A 20,023-nucleotide genomic window follows, 5' to 3' on the forward strand; every position below is an offset into this window, starting at 1 on the left:
GCTAAGCTTATACCCCAAGGAGATCAGTGAAAAGAGGAAAAGGTCCTATATATATATATATATACAAAAATATTTCCAGTAGCTCTTTTTGTGATGGTAAAGAACTGGAAACTAAGGGGGTACCCATTAATTACAGAATGGCTGAATAAATTATGGTATATGAACGTAATGGAATAGGCTCTAATAAGTGAAGAAATAAGAGAAACCTGGGACGATGTATGTGGACTGAGAGGCCAACAGAACAAGAATAATATGCTATAAAAACCAGTGTTATAAAAAGAAAAACTTGAGAACTCTGACCAATGCAATGATCAATCATGATTCAGGAAGACCAATGATGAGGAATGCTATCTACCTCCTGATAGAGAAGTGATGGATTAAATATGAAGGAGACATTTTTGGACATGATCACCATAGGAATCTGTTTTTCTTGACTTGTCACAAGGGGTTTGTTTTTCCTTTTCCTTGGGTGAATGGGAGTGGGGTGGTGGTTCACAACTGAAAAAAATTGCATGTATCACCAAGTATGAAAAAAAGTTATTTGCCCTGGCATTTACTTATAATTACTATTCTAAATTCAGGCATTCAAGCCCTTCCACAATCCGGATTCAGCCTATCTTTACCCAGCCTTTTCTCATACACTAACTCTCCTTTACTCTATCCTCCCTATACTTTGCTATCTGGGTTCTTTTACTTAAACCGTTTCCCTAGTCCTAGAATGAAATTTCCCTCTGTATCCATCCTTTCTTAACTCTAATTTCTGCCCTCTGTTATTTCCAATTTATTCTGTAAATAGCTCGTTTGCACAGTCATTTGCATGTCGTCTCCCCCATTAGAATGTGAAGCTTCTTGAGGGCAGAGACTGTCATTTGCTGTTCTTTGGCTCTCCGGCATTTTGCACTGTGTAAACTTATATGAAGTCCTTAATGTTGTTTACTGATTGACATCCCCACTCCCATCTGCTGTAATCCTGCTCCTTGAAGGTTCGACTCAGATGCCACTTGGTGCTTGATGCCTTTTCCCTTCTCCCCACCTCCCAACAGTTTCTTCTCTTCTTCATAGTTAGGGCTCTTTCCCTGGCTTGCTGGTATACTGGTGTCCAGGCCTCCTGCGCCAGGTCTTGCTTTTCCTTTTCATCTCCTCCAGCTCTTCCTCCTCTCCCCACAAGCCCCTGCCTTTGTATACCTGGGTTCGGGACAGAGGCGTTTCACTTTGGGGTAAATGCTTAATAAACCCTGGCTGAGCTCAGGACCACATTCGTAAGGCCCGGAGTCTGGAGCCAGTCTGGGTCTCCGGGAGTCACATCTAGGGCTCTCCTTCGCGTTCTCTGAACACTGAGCCCCCTCCGCGGGGCTCCGGGCTCCTCTGGGCCCCCTCCTCACTCAGGCAGTAACCTCTCCTGGGACCCGACTGTCGGAAGAGGCAGCGGAACCGGCAGCGTGAGGACATTCACGGCGGCCTGCCTCCGTCCCTGTCCTGTCACGCACCCTGAGAGGACGAGGCGGGTTCCCCGCGTCTCCTCAGGAGCCCGCGTCATGGCTTTCCCCCCAAACCCCAGTTCCTCAGGCTCAATAACACTGAAGTCGTCCCTTCCCACACGAGTCTGTCTGCTCTGAAGCTTGGAGTGCAGGCCTCTCCGCCTAAGCAACCAGCCTCTGCCTCACGTCCCGGCCATGCTCACCTACCTGCACACCTCAGCCGAGACCCCCTCAGCAGCGACCACCCTCCTCAACCGCCACCAAGGCCTCACTTTTCCCCTCTCCGACTTTGCTTTTTGAATGCTTTTGACCCTTCCGGGCTTCCGCTCCCTTTCGTTCACCGTAGGACCCGCCTTCCCCAAGGCAGATTGGCCTATCTTTTTCGCTCTTCCTCCCGGCTGCCGCAGACTGAGCAATAGGAGCCCGGCCCTTCCATACAACAACCTACAGCTCAGGTAATCTGATTGGATTTTCCACGCTTTAGCGTGAGCATTGGCTAGCTAAGATGAGGGAGGGGCAAAGCTAGAGGAGGGTCACCTGATCATGCTACTTGAATACCGATTGGTTGACTCTGGAAAAGGCCAACGGGGAGTGAGGTGGGTGTTTCCTAGGGGACGGGAGGGAAGGCGGACCGGGGCGTTACAGAGCGGGGGAGGGCTCAACGCGGAATGGCAGTGCCGGGGCTGCGCGTCCATCTTTATCGCCTGTCCGGAGCTGTCACAAAGGAGTCGCCGCGCCGCAGACCGTGCCTCCGTCCCACCGGAGACCACGAAAAGTCAGTCATGGGGCCCCGGCTGCCTGGTTTACGGGAATCTCCAAGGAGAGGAGGGCGGAAGGAGAGACTGGAGGGGCGCCCGCCAGGGAGGGGAGCGGCCCGAGCCGGCCCGGGGGAGGGGCCGCTGGGGAAGCTGAGGGAGGGAAACTGGGGGGCGGGGTGGGGCTTGCCGGGGGCGCTGTGGATTGAGAGGAGAGAAGAGGTATCCTGGGTTCGAGAGGACAGGGGAAGGAGGGTTCTGGGGACTAAAAGCTCCTGCAAGTGGGGAGCCACAGGAGCGGGGAAGGGGGTTGATCGAGAACTGGAAAGAATCTTACCCAGGTAACAGGATGTTAAGTCACTTAGATTTAGAGTCGGAGCACCTGAGTTCGAACTTCATTTTTGCTACTTTCTGTCTGTATGACCTTGGTAAAGCCCCTTCCCATCTTTGGGTCTCTATTTCATTTTCTGTAAAACGAGGTAAGGGTTGGACTAGGTGTTCTCTAAGGTCCTTCCCGTTCTAAATTCTATGATCCATCCAATCCAGGCTCCCCATTTATTTTGCCACTAGAAAAACTGAGGCCCTGAAAGGTCTAGAGGGTATTGTCCAAGGCTACATCAGATTAGTGAGTGGTAAAACTGGTGCCACCCATTTCATCTGGTTCCCTAACCAGGATTCTTTCAAATAAATTTAGAGGACTTAGAGGTGGAAGTGAACTTAGAAATGACAGTAATGTACATTTTTAAAGCACTTTAAGATTTGTAGAGCACTTTTTTCATAGTAGTCCTGTGAAGTAGGTACTGCAGCTGTTCATCTCTCTGATGATGGAAACTAAGGCCCAATGAGGTGAAATTACCATCGTCCAACCGGGATCTGAACCCAGGGTTTTCTTTCTTTGAAATCTTGATTCAGTGCTCTTTCCACTAGGCCATGTATCCCCTCATATACTTAATCCAAACCCCCTCATATACATATGAGAAAATTGAGGGGTGGCTAAGTGGCACAATGAATAGAGCACCGGCCCTGGAGTCAGGAAGACCTGAGTTCAAATCCGGCCTCAGACACTTGACACACTTATTAGCCATGTGACTTTGGGCAAGTCACTTAACCCCAACTGCCCTCCAAAAACAAACAAAAAAAAAATTGAAGCCCAGAAAAGAGCAGTCTTCCCTCTAGGTCGAATATCTTTCTAGTCCTTGTTAAAGCAGTGAGTAAAGTCATCTGTATTTAGCTTCATTGAGTGTACGGTGAGAATGAATGAAATTCTCTCTGGTAAATCTTGTACTTTGAATCCTTTAGGAACAAAGTTCATAGTTTTCTTGAATATTCAGCATTTTTGATCTTCCGTACGATGGGAGTTTTGTGGTGCTTAAATAAAAAATTAGTTTCCTTGCCCTCAATAACAGTAATGAAACTAGAAAAAAAAAAACCTAAACAGATTTCTTGAGAATGTATTTCTCACAATTTCATTTTAAATATCCATAGTGATACTTTATTTTTTCCAGGAAAATGGAAAATATAACATAAAATATAATAATGTAAAATATGCTATAATAAGTCTTGAGGAAGCTTTTCTAGTCCTCCTTTTTCTTAGGTATTCACATGCTTTAATTGTATGCAGATAACTTTAATTCCTCCTTTTTTAGTTTGTGATTTTGCCAAGTGATCTAAGTATTTATTGAAAAAATGATCTCTTAATAATAAGAGCTAACATCTATATAACACTTAGTTCATGCCAGGCATTGTGCTAAATTATCTCAACTTGATCTTCTCAGCAGCTGGGAGGTAGATGTTATTATTAATTCCATTTTACAGATGAGGAAATTGAGGCAAAGAGAGGTTAAATGACTTTCCCAGGCCCACATAGCAATTAGGTGTCTGAGGCAGATTTTGAACTTAGGTCTTCCTGACTAGTGTCCTGTTCATTGCCCCATTAAGTATCAGGCATTGTGCTAATCTTTGTGGATACAAAGAAGGGCCAAAGACAGTCCCTGTTCTCAAGGAATTCACATTGTAATGGGGGAGACACTGAAAACAACTAGGTACAAGCAATATACATACAGAATAAATTGGAAATAATATTGAAAATCTCCTCATAGAAGAAGGGAATTTAACTGGGACTTGAAGGAAGCTAGGAGGCAGAGATGAAGATCATTCCATATGAGAGGGGCAGCCAGTGAAAGTTCCTGGTTGGGAGGTGGAGTGTCTTGAAAGAAACAGCAAAGAGGCCATTGAATTCCTAAAGGATTCAAAGTACAAGATTTACCAGAGAGGATTTCATTCATTCTCACCATACACTCAATGAAGCTCAGTACAGATGACTTTACTCACTACTTTAACAAGAACTAGAAAGATATTCGACCTAGAGGAAAGACTGCTTATTCTTGTTCTTATTCTTAATCTGCAATCAGATTCCTTGGTTCCTTTTAAGAAGGAAGCCATAATTTAAAAATTATTAATTAATTAATATTAATTAAATAAATAATATATTATATTATATTTTATATATTATTTATTATAAAAGAATAAAAATTTAAAAAATATGCTTTTTAAAGTTGTAGATTTACTGGATTGCCCAGTACCTGGAAGGGAGATTGGTATAAGAATACTGGAAAGGCAGGAGGCAGCTAAGTTGTGAAGTTTTAAAAACCAAAGAGAAAATTTTACATTTAACTCTGATGGTAATATGGGAGCTACTAGAATTTATTGCATAGTGGATAGTAACATAGTCAGACTTGTATTTTAGGAAGATTAATTTGACAGTTGAATGGAGGATTGGATTGGAGTGGTGAGAAATTTTTGTCAAGGAATCAAGCCAGAAGGCTGTTGCAGTAGTCTAGATGTGAAGTTAGAAGAACCTGGACCTGGGTGATGACAGAGATAAGGAGGGGAAGTATTATTCTGGAGATGTTACAAAGGTCAAATCTCAATAGACCTTAGCAACAGATTGAATATGAGAGTGAGGAGTCAAGAATGATACCTTGCTTACAAGCTTGAATTCCTGGGGGGATGATGGTTTCTTCAACAGTAATTGGTAAATTTGGGGGGAGGATAACGATTTCAGTTTTGGACATGTTAAGTCTAATTATATGTATGGGACATCTAGTTCAAGATGTCTAATAGGCAGTTGGAGATTCAAGTCTAAACATTTGGAGAGAGGTTAGGGTTCGATAAATCTGAGAATTATTACCATGGAGATGATAATTAAAACCATTGGAGCTGAGATCACCTAGTGAAATAGTTTAGGGGAAAAAAGAGGAGTGCCCAAGGGGTAGCCCTGGTGAGTTAAGTGGGAGTGACCTGGCCCTAAGAGGAGCTGGAAGGTAGTTGGGGAATCTGGGTGGAGTAGTGTCATGTAACATAGAGAGAAGAGGTATATCAAGGAGAATGAAGATTTTGTGACTTAAAACATTTATATTTGCAAGCAGATCATTGTTTATCCTTCCCACACTCACTTCTGAATCTCAGAAATTCTACTAACTACTACATGTTAATATTTGGTTGGTATTTGGTTTAATTGAACAGAAGTTTTATTAAAAATTGCATTTTTCTGAACCACATTTTTGTAGCAGCTCACTGTGTGAGATCCTGATCTAATTCACCATTTTCCGAATGTATAACATGTTCTTATTCTGCAATCAGTGGATATGGTTTTACAGTTGTAGAATTATTTATTTTGTAATGTTCAAGATAAGTTCTTTCTTTTTTTGAAAATCTGATATTCGTTAGCTATTTCCGCAGAAATACCTTTTAAAAACAATAGCAATATTACAATCATTTGTTAGTTTTCTGATTTCCCAGTATAGATATTATCTGGATCTGTAGGTTAATGTGATATAATTCCTGCTTTTTGCCACATTCACAATCTTCATTATTTTCTGGATCCCATGATTATTTTAAAATTATGATGGATTATAAAAAGTATTTCTATATTTTAATGGATTTGATCACTCCTGTCAACAAATCAAACATTCTTTCAGTAGTTGATGTTTAAATTATATATAGAAGTGCTATCTGTTGCCAAGAGAAGTTAATCAAAATAGTGCTTTATATTCATTTGTCCATTTATATTTACAACTGCCTCAGTTGGAGTTGTATAATATAGCTTGTATATAATAAAATTAAATTCTGTTTTTATAAAAAAGTGAAAGGATACTTTGCCATCTTTAAATTGTGATTATCTTGAAATTATTTTGAATATGTTCTTAACCTTATTTTAAATGTGGCATTTCAAGTAGTAACACCCAAGATCACATGTTATGTGTGGGTGTGTGATTTTATGATTTTATAGTCCTCTGGGAACACTTTTGAAGAAGAATGCAGTAAAGTCATTTGCAGTGTTGTGAAATTGAATAGAAATCAAAAAACAGGATATACTTGGTTGAAATGGAAGCACACCATTACTATTAAATATTGGCAAGTGTTATTTGGTGGTGGTGATACTATTGATTTAGCTTCATGTCTTCTAGTTTTCCAGATCCAGTTATATTCATCAGTTAGAATCTGGTGCAAAGATTGGAAATTTGATAGAGTAGTTAGATGTAGGACTAGAATTTGGGCTCTGAAACTTGGACCACAGGCATGTGCTCAAAATTTATACTTCAGAAAAAGAATGTTTTACTTTTACCATTAAGGAGAAAGAAAGAAACAATAATAATATTGTCTTCACAGTTTAGCTATAGTTGGTCAGTCATCTTTTAATCTGAAGGTATACCAGATGAGTAGACAACTACCCAAATATATTTTACTGTAACTATCAATATGCCTCTAGGGAGTGCTGCAAGGTGTAGGTTTTTTTTTTTTTAAGGAGACAAGTAAATTTATTGTCTTACAAGGTTTCATAAGTAAAGCAACCTTTGTCTGCTGAGAATAATCTTAAAGAAAAAATCATTTTTACAAGTAATTTTATATTGGTATGAAAGCTAAGAAGAGGGTAAAGACAGCAAAGAATTGACCTCACAGGATTAAACTGAGGAATAGAATGTGTCACTGCAAGCTAAGGATCATAATTTTCCTCTTGCTTTAATTTGCATGTGACAAAGTCTTTAGTTTTTGCTTGCTCCTGTGCAATTTTGGGGGTTTTGTACACCTCAAATAAAAGGTTGCAAAACTATTTTTGTTCTTGTTCACCATAACTTCATTGCTTTGAGGTTCATCATTCACACTTTAAAATAGATATTCTTTTATTAGTGGAAGATATTTTTGGAATATTTTCCATATATTATATTTTAGAATATATTCACTAAACAAATGTTTGAATTCCTGTTATATTCAAGATACTGTGCACGAATTCACTACTCCCAGGTCTGATTTATTGCACATTGCTTTCAAGTGTATTCAATTGAGTATTTTCAGACTTCATTTTAAGTGGATCTCATTATATTCAGAATGGGATTACATTATTCATTCAGTCTACTCAATTCATTTCCTTTTTTCATTAACAAGAGAATTTTCCTACAGTTTAGAATTCCTTTTCCTGTGAATTTTCACTCCTTATGTGTTTTAAGAATAAAGGATTCTAACTCCTAACTGTCTTTTTGTTATTATTATTTGCTCTCTGAGGGAAATGACCTCTCCTTCCACCATGAAATCATTACATTTTTCTTCTGTTAGAAACTTTATGTGTTGGGGGACAAAATCTCTCAATTTTTGAGATTTCAAAAGTTAATTACTTATTAATGATACTGTTCCTCTCTGATTCACTTGTTTCAAGTAAGTCTAGTGATTCTCTCTCAGATTGTTGCCTCTAGAGTCAAAGGATCTGGGTTCAAATGCTGCCCCAGATACTACATGTGTGATCTGATCTTAGGCAAGTTATTTAACCTCCTTAAGCCTTAGTTTCCTGTCTACAAAATTATATATAGGGTTGAACTAGATATACTCTGAGGCCCCATGATCATGGGCATCAATTTTGGTTTTGACTGGGGGGGGGGTGGAATATTTCTATTTAAAGGGTTAAAAAGGAAGATTATTTGCCTTTTTTTAATTGTTCAAAATAAAAAATGAGCCAGTCACTTTTTTCTGTTATTCTCTTGCCAGGATTCTCACTCACCACCTGCACCTCAAAACTGTCATAACTTTTGAGCTACTTCTATTGTTATAGTCATCTAAATATTGCTTCAGTTTGAAAATTCACTATTTCCTTAAATCCAAAGTCAGCAAGTCAATGAACAGTATTAGTGGTTTACTGTGTGCCAGTCACTGAAGATACAGAAAAAGGCAAAAACAGTTCCAGCCCACAAGGAGTTTATATCCTAGTGTAGGAGAGAGACAGCATGCAAAAAATTAGGTGCAGACAAGTTCCATACAAACTAAGTGGAAGGCAATCTGAAAGGGGAATACCAGTAAGTCTCCAGCAAAAGGTAGGATTTGATCCAAATGTCAAAGGAAGTCAAGTAAATGAAGAGATGGAGGTAAGGAGACAGAGCACTCCTGCCAGGTATGGGGGACAACCAGTACAAAAGCTTAGAGACTGGCTTGTCTTGTTAGAAGAACTACAACTAGACCGGGGTTGCTTTGCTGGCTCTGAGCATGTTTGAAGGCATAGGAAGTGTAAGTGGAAAGTGGGGAGGGGCTAGGTTAGGAAGAGCTTTAATGTCAAACACAGGCATTTATTTATCTTTTATCCTAAAGACATTAGGGAGCCACTAGACCTCATCGAGGGGGGAGGGAAGGGAGTGCTACATACTTAGTTCTTCATTTTAGAACAATCACTTGACAGCTTAGTGGAGAATAGTAGAAAGAAGATGAGTCAGGGAGACCAATTAGAAGACTGTTGTAATAGTCCTGGTGAGAGGTAATGGAGGCCTGAACTAGGGTTATGGTTGTGTGAATGGAGAGAAGGGGACATTTAGGAGAAATGTTAAGAAAGGAAAAATAGATATGATTTGGCAACTGATTGGTTACATAGGAAGAATGAAAGTGAGGAGTCAAGGATGACACAAAATTTTTGAGTCTGGGTGACTGGGAATATGGTGGTGCCTTTTACAATAGTAGGGAAGTTAGGGAGGATTTGGGGAAATGGACATGAGTTTTGTTATGAACGTATTATTTTAGCTGTCTGCAGGACATTCAGTTTGAGGTGTCCAAAAGACAGTAATGACTGTAGCTCTGGCTAGAGGCTAGATATGTATATGTAGATCCAGGAATTATCTGCATAGAAATAATTGAGTCCATAATAGTTGATAAGATAGCATAGGATGAAAAGAGAAGGCAAGCTAGTATGGAACCCTGGGTTACATCCATGGTGAATGGGGGGTGACATGAATGAAAAACCAGCAAAGTAAACTGGGGAGTGATTGGACAGATAGGAGGAGAACCAGAAGAGAGTAGTGTGCAGAAGTCTTTGAGGTGCTTTTTAAAGCAGTGGTGTCAGACACATGGCCATGTGACCCACAACACTCCAGAGTTCAGCCAGAAACAGATTAAAATGTCATTCATATTTAGAAAAATGAATAAAAATACAATGAAACATGGATTATATTACATTTTTAAAACTAAGTCAATATATGACCTGCAAGGATCTTTATATATGGTTTAGTGGCCTCCAGTTCTATCTGTTTGACATCACTACTTTAAAGCATACTTGTAGAAAAATTGTTGTCTTATGTGAGTCTCTAAAATGTGGGTTCTGTACCCTCTAGGGGCCATGGAATGACTCCAAGGGCTATGTGATCAGTCAGAGAAAGTGAAAGTGGTTCATCATCACACAATAATCAGTCATGGGCTTTACCTGCTATTATTCAACACTTCTCTCCTCTTCTAAAACAGAGGTCTGACCATGTTACTGCCTGGATTCATTAAACTTTGGTTGCTCTCTGTTGCTTCTAGGATCAAATTTCATCATTATCTCATCCTTTTTAAATGTTTATTTTTATATAAGTTTTGTAAAGTATCATTAGTACAGTAGTGTCTGTATTGGGTACACATGTTCAAAAATTCTTTACTGATGGAGTATGCAGTCCAAAAAAATGTGGAGATCTAGATGACAGTATCTTCATCTCAAAGCAAAAAGAGGCAAGAGCCTGGTTAAAGTGCCTAATCATTTGACCACTTGTCAATGACAACATGTAAATACCAATATCCCCAAATCCCAACAGGTAACAGTAGTGAAGCAGAGATTTGAATGTAGGTCCTCTAACTCAAAACTAATGCTCTTTCACTTTACCACACTTCCTAGTTAGAAATTTATTTTCTTAATCATAACAGTTTGCAATGTAAGTCACTATATACATCATTGCTGTTTGTACTATTATTTTACTCTCTAAAATGGGACTTAAATACACATTACAGTGTCTTTAAGTAATGAATGGGAGCTGAGAGGAAAAGTGGTTTTTTTGCCTGAAGTCTGTTTTTTTCCTTCTTGTGGTCATTCATTTACCAGTTTCTCCTTACTTGGCATTATGGTACCAAATTCTTATTTTCAGGGGAAAAGAACTTTTACTGTCACCAGGCAGTATTATTATTGGCTACAAGCAAATATTTGAGACAGTGAATCATTGGTTCCTGGATCATTTGTTTGGAGGAACTAGACTAGTGCTTTTCTTGGCTAAGTATTTGAGTGATGATTTGTTTATGATGGAGAAGTCTATGGTTTGTACTGACAGCAAAAAAAAAGACCTCACTACTTTAGGGATCTAACATGTCTAAGACCAGGCTTAAATTTTTTACCTAAAAAACAAGATTCTATTTTTTTTCCAGCAAATCCAAAGCCCCAGTATAGAAATAGAAGACCTCGTATTTTCTTTTCTTTAAAAATTAAAAAACACTTGTTTAGTTTGAGGAAACAAAATTTTAAAAACCTTTTACGCTAATTGTGCTTTTGACCTTATCACTCCCTACATATCAAACTTCAAAGGTTTTATATCACCTCCAGGATCAAATACTATCCTCTTAGCATTCAGAGTCTTTCACAACCTTGCAACCTCTTACTTCCCACCCCCCTAGTCCCCCATACACACACGTACACTTCTACCTTTCTAGTCTTATTATACCTTGTACACCTCACTCATGCACATGTACTCTGGGATCCAGTGGCACGGTCTCTTTGCTCTTCCTTGAACTTCATCTCCCAATTCCAGGAATTTTCACTGGCTGTCCCCTGTACATGGAATGCCCTCCCTCTTCATCTCTGCTTTCCGACTTCCTCAAGTCCCAAATAAAATCCCACCTTCTACAGGAAGCCTTTCTCAGTCTCTCTTAGTTCTGGTGCCTTTTTTCTGTTAATTATTTCTCTTTTATCCTGAATGCAGCTTGTTTGTACATAATTATTCCTTTGCTGTTTCCTTCATTAGGTTGCGAGCTTCTCGAGGGTGAAAATTGTCTTTTACCTTTCTTTGTATCCTAGCACAGTGCTGCCACATAGACTGTTTATTGATAATGTTTTTCCATAGTTTTTGTACTGCTGATATAAATAACAAAAATAACACTGAAAAGCAGTTGAAATTTGATTCATGATAAATGACCAATCATCGTCCAAAGAACTGATGATGAAATACACCAACCTCTCAGTTGAGAAGTAGTGGGTCTGTGGATGTGGAATGTGTATATTCTGTCAGACTCCCTTTAGCTAGCTCTGTTTTGTTTAAATATTTTTCTTAATTACTAGGGAAGGTTGAACTGAAAAGGAAGAGGACTGAATGTTTTAAGGGAAAAAGACAGTTTAATGTGGTGCCTAGGTAACAAAGTATATAATGTGTTGGCCCTGGAGTCAGGAAGATCTGTGTTCAAATCCTGCCTCAGACACACTTAACTTCGACCTTGGGCAAGTCACTTAATTTCTCTCTGCCTCTCTGCACTCCAAAATGGTGATAATGATAGCAGGTTGTTGTGAGGATCAAATGAGAGAATATTTGTAAAGCACTTTGCCAACCTTGAAGAGTTACATAAGTACTGCTATTATTTTAAAAAGCAAAAGGAAACAAACTCAACAATATTCCTTTTTTATTTTCAAAAACATAAGAAAACTATTTCTTTCAAAATGCTTAGTTAAAAAATCTAGAGCAGAACCAAGAGAATGTTGTATACAGTAAAAGCAACATTCTTCCAAGAATCACTGAATGACTAAGTTATTCTGAGTATTATAAATACTCAGATCAACCACAAAGGACCTTTGAAGGAAGATGCTATCTACCTCCAGAGAAAGATAAATAGAATTACACATAGTATGGTTTTGCATATAAATATATATCTTCTTTAAACCTTCTCTAGTGTGGGGTAAGGAGGGAGGGAAGAAGACAATTTGGAACTTAAAATATAATCCCCAAAAAATTAAATTAAAAAATATTGCCTTGATCTGAACACTCTATAATCCAATAATACTTCAAGTTATATGATGATCTATTTATTTCTTTGACTGAAGATGGAAACCCCTTGAGAACAGGGGCTGCTTCATTTTTTATCTTTGTATCCCCAGTTCCTTAAACAATGTGTAGAACATTGTGGAGGCTCATTGAATTGGTACCCCACTGACTGATGAATGACTAAGTCTTGAAGGCAAGAATAGGGTCTTTTTCATCATTATATCTGTCCCCAGCATCTACCATTAGGGGCCTACGCATACAAGATACTCAGTGAATGTTGAGGAAATAAATATAGGGGTCTAGTACCCCTTTTTTTTTACATTAATGTTCTGCCTTTACATTTTCATAAGTAATACTAATTTCCAGTTCCACACAGCCCGTTTCTTCTGTTTTAATTGCAGTTAGGGTACCTTTTAGTAGATATTGTACTGTGAAGCTTGCAGAGGTAACTCTGATAGTATTATTTTATTGTGATGCTATATTTGAATAGAATTCTAGACATCTCAACCACTTTATCCAAGGCATGTCATTTATAATCAGTCATTTTAGAGGAGCTTATAACAATTCTGTAAAGTTATGCAAAATAGAGGAATAAAACTTGCTCTTTACATATGTTCAGCAAGTTTTAATTTTTTTAATGTTTTCTAGAATCTGTGGGAACTGGTATATAGAAATAGAAGGAAATTGGAATTATCAATCCTTAAAAAATTCTCCATTTGATTATGGCCTTTCCAACCCAGAAGTAGCTCTGAATTTTAGGCCTTTTAGCTGTATAATTCTGGATTTATTAATGAATGCATCATTAATTTGTTGTTTTGAAAAGTCTAACAGATCCATTATTGAGTTGTATTTTAATTGAATTCATAGATATTTGACAGTGACACTGGCAGTAGTAATCAAATGGTACTTGGTGTTGTTTACTAGAACAACAGTCTATATCTTACGGTTTTTAAAATGAGGATCCTGAGAATGTGTTTCATTGAATACTTGGAAGACATTTGTAAAAAAAATTAGATGAAGTATGTGAAGTGTGTGGTTGCATTGTCCACACTTTTGTCTGTTCCATTAATCTTTTCTGTGTCACAGCATGAATTCCTTTGCAGAACCTATGGACCACTTTTCAGAATGTTTTCAAATGCATAGAATAAAACACATAAGATCAAAAAGGAAAGCAACTTTACTGAAATATTTATCAAAATGATTTCTTCTAAAGTTCATAGATGCCATTTAAAAGTAGCAGTGCTTTTTTTCCTTAATGAAATGTTTCCACTCTTTGGTGCTGAGTAAAACTAGAAAATGACATATTTTCCTTTTATTCTCTTTTGTCATTTTTGTCTTCTCTACTCTAATCAGCCTAGTTCAGGTCCTCATCACTTGGGTCATTGTAGTAACTTTCTAACTGATTTCCTTGACTCCAGTCTCTCAGAAACCCAGCAAATAACCTCCCTAATGCCCAGGCCTAACCATGCCATGCCCATGTGCAGCAGTTTTTAGTAACTCTCCATTGCTTATAATATAAAATTTAAATTCTCTAACCTGGAATTTACGGCCATTCATAAGCTAGCTGCAGCCTAATTTTCTAATCTTTTTTTCTTTAAAAAAAAGTCTCATTTATGCATTTTTAGACACAACAATCACTTCCCAGTAAACTTTCCTCCCTGATGTCATTCTTTACAGCAAACAAAAAACATTTGAACAAAACCATCCAGTAAAGCAACTGGGACTGACAATATGTAAGATTCCACAGCTGTAGCCTGCCACCACTCTGTGGAGAGGAAGGAAATGTGTTTTAGTATCATTCACCTTTCCAGGTTTATTTCATATTACATTCTTTCAAACAGTCTAGCTTCCAGCCAGACTATAAAACTTTCCCCCATTCTTATTTTGCTCACTTTCTTTTTGCATTCATATAATTCTGCAAATCTGAAATGCAACGCAGTCCATTTCTCTGCCTATTACAGTGTTTTTCCCTTCCTTTAAAACACAGCTTAGGTGTCTCCTCCTTGATTTCCCTGCAGCTGAAATTAATCTTTCCCTCATCAAATTTTTAAAATATAATTTAGTTTATTTAAATGTTGGCCACTTTTTTCATTTTCAAAGTAAATTTTATCTTAAATCAGCAAAAATGTATTTTCTCTTTCTCCCAACTCCCTCCGTTCCTCCATTAAGAGAAAAAAACAAAACCCCTGTAACAAACATGTATAGTCTAAGCAAAAAAAATTCCCACATTGATTATGTTAAAAAAAAATTTTGTCCAAATCTATAAAGTCCGTTATATCTCCTTCTGGGAGTGGGTAGCATGGAGTCCTCTGGTATATCATGGAATTGTGTAATTAGTCATTGTGTTGGTCAAGGTTCTTAAGTCTTTCAGAGTTATTTATCTTTATAATATTTTTGTTATTGTATAAATTGTTCCCTTGGTTTTGCTAACTTCACTCTGAATCAGTTGATACAGCCTTCTCAGGTTTCTCTGAAACTATCCATTTCATCATTCCACTAGGTTCATTACTTATTCAGTCATTCCCCAACTCATGGATACCTCCTTAGTTTCATATTCTTTGCTATCACAAAAAGAGTTGCTATAAATGTTTTGGTACTCCCTTAGAGTTTATTTTGTTTAGGACTAATCCTTTTCTGTATCTTCCTTTCTTATTCCTCTTTTCTCTCCTGTTTTCCTGTCAAGTGATATATATATATATGTGTGTGTGTGTGTGTGTGTGTGTACCCTTCTATGTGTGTGTGTATTTCCTCCTATTATTCAGATGATAAAGTTCAAGTGTCACCCACCCTACCCCTTACTGCATGTTTGTATAGAGTTCTATTTGTACCCTGCATGTATGTGAGATAATTTTCCTCATCCTTCCTCAGAGGTCTTTCTTCCCTCCCAGTGTATTTCTCTTCCCTTCTTTCTCCATTCTTTTAAGATCATCAAAACACAACAAAACCATTCCCAGGCCCTCTTTCTAATTAAACTCTCTCTATATCTCCTGATGATGATAGGGTTCTAAAAAGGACACATGTATCATCTTTGTATTAGGATGTAAACATTTTGTCCTTGTTTAGTCGGCTTGTGTTTGTTTTCTCATGATTCCTTATTTTATCTTTGTCTTGACTCCTGTGTTTGCACTTCCAAGTTTCTATTCAGTCTGGTCTTTTCATTAGGAATGCTTGGAAGTCCTTGTAGCAACAAGCACAGTAGTATACCCAAGATGACTACTAGCATAGGTTCTATGATTTGCTTTTCTAAAGGAAAGCAACTCAAAAGGGGTTAACAATCTTACCTTTAATCAAACATATATATATGTATATGTATGTATGTGTGTGTATATATTTATAATTCACTTAATTGAGGGGGAACAATCAGCACCCTGAACTTCAGAAAATACAAACAGAAATTACAAGCAGACACAAAATACAGAGAAAATAACACAGTTCAACAGACAGGGCTTCTAGCTGTCTGATCATTACATATGTACAGTTAGTTACCAGAGAGAGAAGCACCAACACCTGGGTTTTCAGAGCTGGGGGCCTCAGTTGCCCAGAGTCTCATCTGGCCAAATCATATAACTCTTCCCGTGAGTGAGCCCTAAAGCAAAACCACACCTCAGGTATATATAGCCTTCTCCAGGGTCAGAGAATATCACAACCTTCATGACCCACTGCCTAATTACAAAGTAACAAAAAGTGGGCCTTCCTGAAAAACAAGCCATAAGCAAGCTTCTCTTGTTGGGTTCCAAATGAGGCCCATTTTAAGGGGTAGGGAAGATCTTCAAATTCCCTTACCATTACAATCCTCTATTTCATTAAGGGTTCATTTCTTCCTCTGTAGGATTATACTTAGTTTTGGTGGACAATAGTATTGGTTGAAAGCTTATATAGCCTTTGCCTTTTGAAATATCACAGTCTAAGCTTTCTGCTCTAAGTAATGGTGGCTGCTACATCAGGTTGGTCCTAACTGACCTGCAGGTACTTGAATTCTTTCTTCCTGGCTGCTTATAGTGTTTTTCTTTGACCTGGAAGGTCTAGATTTTGATTATAATGTTCCTAGGAACCTGCATTTTGCGTTTTCTTATTAGCGGTAACCAGTATATTCTTTCTGTTTCCACTTTGCCCTCTGGTTCTGAGATATGGACAGGTTTTGCAGGATTTGTTTAGTTGGGGTTTTTTTGTTTTAATTATGTCTAGTCTCTTTTTTTGGTCATGACTTTCAAGTAGTCCAATAATTCTTAGATTTTTCTCATCTTGATCTGTTTTTTTAGGTTAGTTTTTGGTACCTTACATTTTATTTTTTCAGTGTTTTGACTTCCTTTTAATGTTTTTTGTTGTCTCATGGAGTCATTAGCTTCTGTTTGATCCATTCACATTGCTTGGACAACCTGTTAATTCTCTACCCAATTCCCTTTCCTTGTGCCACACTGTTAGTTCCCTTCCCAATTCTTTCTTCCATTGCCCTCATTTCTTTTCTAGTTTTTTTCTTCTAGCCCTCCAATAGAATTTATTTTAATTTTTTTTTAATTCCTTAAATTCTTGCTTTAGCTCTTCTAGGAATTCTAATTGAACTTTGTGTCCCACTCCTGTTTTTCTCTGAGGCTTTGCTTGTAGAGTTTTTGAAGTCATTCTGCTCTTCTGGGTTTCAGTCTTGAGCATTTATATCACTATAATAGCTCTTTATGGTGGGATTTTTGTTTGTTTGCTCATTCTTCTATCCTACTTCCAGGCTTTAGACTTTATTGTAAGGCCAGGCTATGCATCCTTCTTAAAGGGAATATCAGTATTGAGCTTGTTGTGTACTCTAGGGTCCTGATGCTGTTTTCTTAGGCTATTGAATGTTGTAGTTTTTCAGGATCTCAGGGATAGCTCAGGATGGGGAACTAGAAGATTTTAGTGTTCCCAAAGTAATGTGATCTAGGACAAAGTTTGATCACTGCCTTCCTGGTCTGAACTCTACATGTTCCTGATTTGGGTCTGGATCTGTGAACATGCCTGTGGGCCTGCCATGTTTGGAGTTTCAGTAGACTGCTGCTGACTTAACCACTATCAACCGTCTGGAAAACTACTGGTTCAGAGTGACAGAACTGCATGCTCCCCTTTGATCTGGGTTTCCTTCCCTGGTTATTCTACTGTAGGTTTCAGCCTGTGAACCTAGGGCCTATTACCTGGAATGCCAAAGTTCCTTCTACATTCCTCTCTGAATCTATAATCTAAAACTGGGTAGCAAGTGACAGAGCTGCCTGTTAGCCTCTATTCTTGTACTCTGCACAAGGTCCCCTCTGTACTGGATCTGGGACCCCTTCTTGCCTTGGTACATGGCCTCTCCCTGTGCTGGAATTCTCCTTGTGAGGTTGTTCCTGGGTAGACCCTGTCCCCACTATCTAAAGATCTCTCTGACTGTGTCTGTCTGTGCCAACCTGGTAGAAAAATTATTCACTCTGATTTTTTTAAAATTGAATTTCCCAATCAGGAGGATTTGGTCTAGTGCAGGGGTGGAGAACCTGTGGCCTTGAGACCACATGTGGCCCTCTAGGCCCTCAAGTGCAGCCCTTTGATGGAATCCAAACTTCAAACAACAAATCCCCTTCATAAAAAAATTTGTTCTGTAAAACAGACTTAGTCAAAAGGCTGCACCCAAGGCCATAGGTTCCCCACCCTCTGGTCTAGTGTTTTTAAGATCTGTGTGAAAGAGTTGTGAAGTAAAGCTCAACTGTACATCTTCCTGCTCCTCTGCCATTTGTTGACATATTTCCATATAGCTATCATTTCCCATTGATGTGAGCTACAGGCAGGGCTACCACCACCCTTTGCCAAGTCAGTCAGTAAACTTTTGTTAAGCACTCACTATATGTCAGGCACCGTGCTATCCTTGTTCCTGAGAACCCCCCTCCTACCTTGTGTCAAAAAAATTACAGCTAAGCAAAATAAGTCAATTCCATTGACCATGTCTTTAAAAAGTATGTCATACTCTATACCTGTAATCTACCACCTGTTTGCCAAAAGGAGGGAAGCATAGTTCACCATCAGACTTGTCATTGTATTGGTCAGAATTCTGATGTCTTTCAGTGATGTCTTCATTTCTATCATTGTTGTTATCATGCGGTTATTCTCCTGATTTCTTCTTTCTTCTGAATTCTTATGATACAGTAATATTTACTTACATACATATGCCACAGTTTATTCCACCGTTCTCTAGTTACTGATCATCTACACTGCTTCCATTTCTACCTACCACAAAAAGGACTGCTATAAATATTTGTTATGTATATGTGGGAGCTTTCCTTCTGTTTTTGCCCTTCCGAGGGTATGTGTTTAGTTTTGGTATTACTGGTTCATTGGGTATAGTTTAGTAATTTTTGGTATAATTTTTGTTTTCCATAACACCTGGACCAATTTACTGCTCCACCAACATTATGTTAATTATAATGCCTATCTTCTTAGAACCCTTCTAACATGTACCATTTTCATATTGTCATTTTTGCCACTTTAATGTGATTTATGTGAAACCAAAAATTATTTTAATTTTCCTTTCTCCTGTTAGTGATTTGGAGCATTCTCCCATATGATTGTGGATTGTTTGCATTTCTTCTTTTTGCACAGTGCCTGTCCATATCTTCTGATCCCTTTTAACCATTTTTTGGAAATGGTCCTTGATCTTTTATATTTGTTTCAATTCCTTATATTTCTTGGATGTCTTGGTGTCTTCAGCTAGGTGGCACCTTGGCTGTAGTGTTGGGCCTGGAGTCAGGAAAACCTTAGTTCAAATCCAGCCTCAGCCAGTTATTAGCTGTGTAACCCTAGGTAAGTCACTCAGTTGACTGTGAGCTCCTTAAGGGTGTAATATAATGCCAAGGAAAGGCAACTTCCCAAGGTTCAGAATACCAGCATAGGTGCTCTCCATTTTATTCAGTGACCAACCAAGAACAGAGAAGATCAAAACATGACATCATTCCAAATACAGCATTTACTAAAAGTGATTAAATAATCTCCAAGGACTACCCCACCCCAGGACCTTCTGATTATTCAATCAATTACAAAGTCTCTGTTCTAAATACTTCTCCACCCCTAGGCTATACCTTAATTAAGTCCACCACAAAGTCCCTCTTCTCAAATGGAGATTAGTTTCCAAACATAAGGTCAAAAGTTCCCCACCCCTGGATCACAATTGAATCTACCCCAGAGTTACATCAAGTTTAAACACAGCACTTAATACCCAAAGGAGGTCTTTTCTTCATCTTGACTCGAGGCAAGTTCTCAGCAATCTTAGTTCCTGGGGAGACAAGGCTTAGCTAGGCCATAAGATACATTGCCAATCCCTTCATGAATTTATCCTCTGTCTGTAGAACAGTCCTAGAACCCCTGAACACATTAGCAAAGCCCTCTCCCAGGATTTCTGTAAACATACAACAAGAAAATCCTTCTTCAGGGCTTCTGAACCAACAGAAAGGCTCCCAGACCCCTGCAACAACAGCACTGTCCTTCACCAGTGGACAGTATT

The 20,023-nt window shown here is 38.5% G+C and overlaps 2 protein-coding genes across 3 annotated transcripts in view; one reads left to right on the forward strand and one right to left on the reverse strand.

The window, feature by feature from the left end:
- The window catches only part of PSME3IP1 (proteasome activator subunit 3 interacting protein 1), a 43,371-nt gene extending 41,514 nt beyond the window's left edge, over positions 1-1,857 (reverse strand). The window contains exon 1 of the mRNA XM_069107804.1: positions 1,686-1,857. The gene's annotated coding sequence lies outside the window, so the exon portion shown is untranslated. The remainder of the gene's footprint in view (positions 1-1,685) is intronic.
- Positions 1,858-2,075: 218 nt separating this feature from the next.
- The window catches only part of RSPRY1 (ring finger and SPRY domain containing 1), a 66,594-nt gene continuing 48,646 nt past the window's right edge, over positions 2,076-20,023 (forward strand). The window contains exon 1 of one of the 2 annotated variants that reach the window (XM_069107799.1): positions 2,076-2,253. The gene's annotated coding sequence lies outside the window, so the exon portion shown is untranslated. The remainder of the gene's footprint in view (positions 2,254-20,023) is intronic. The other variant, XM_069107798.1, reaches the window with a different exon arrangement.

The sequence above is a fragment of the Petaurus breviceps genome, unplaced genomic scaffold (assembly GCF_028583685.1).
Source record: "Petaurus breviceps papuanus isolate PSGF00001 unplaced genomic scaffold, PetGlider_PUasm1.0 90281, whole genome shotgun sequence".
In the NCBI taxonomy this organism is placed as follows: Eukaryota; Metazoa; Chordata; class Mammalia; order Diprotodontia; family Petauridae; genus Petaurus; species Petaurus breviceps.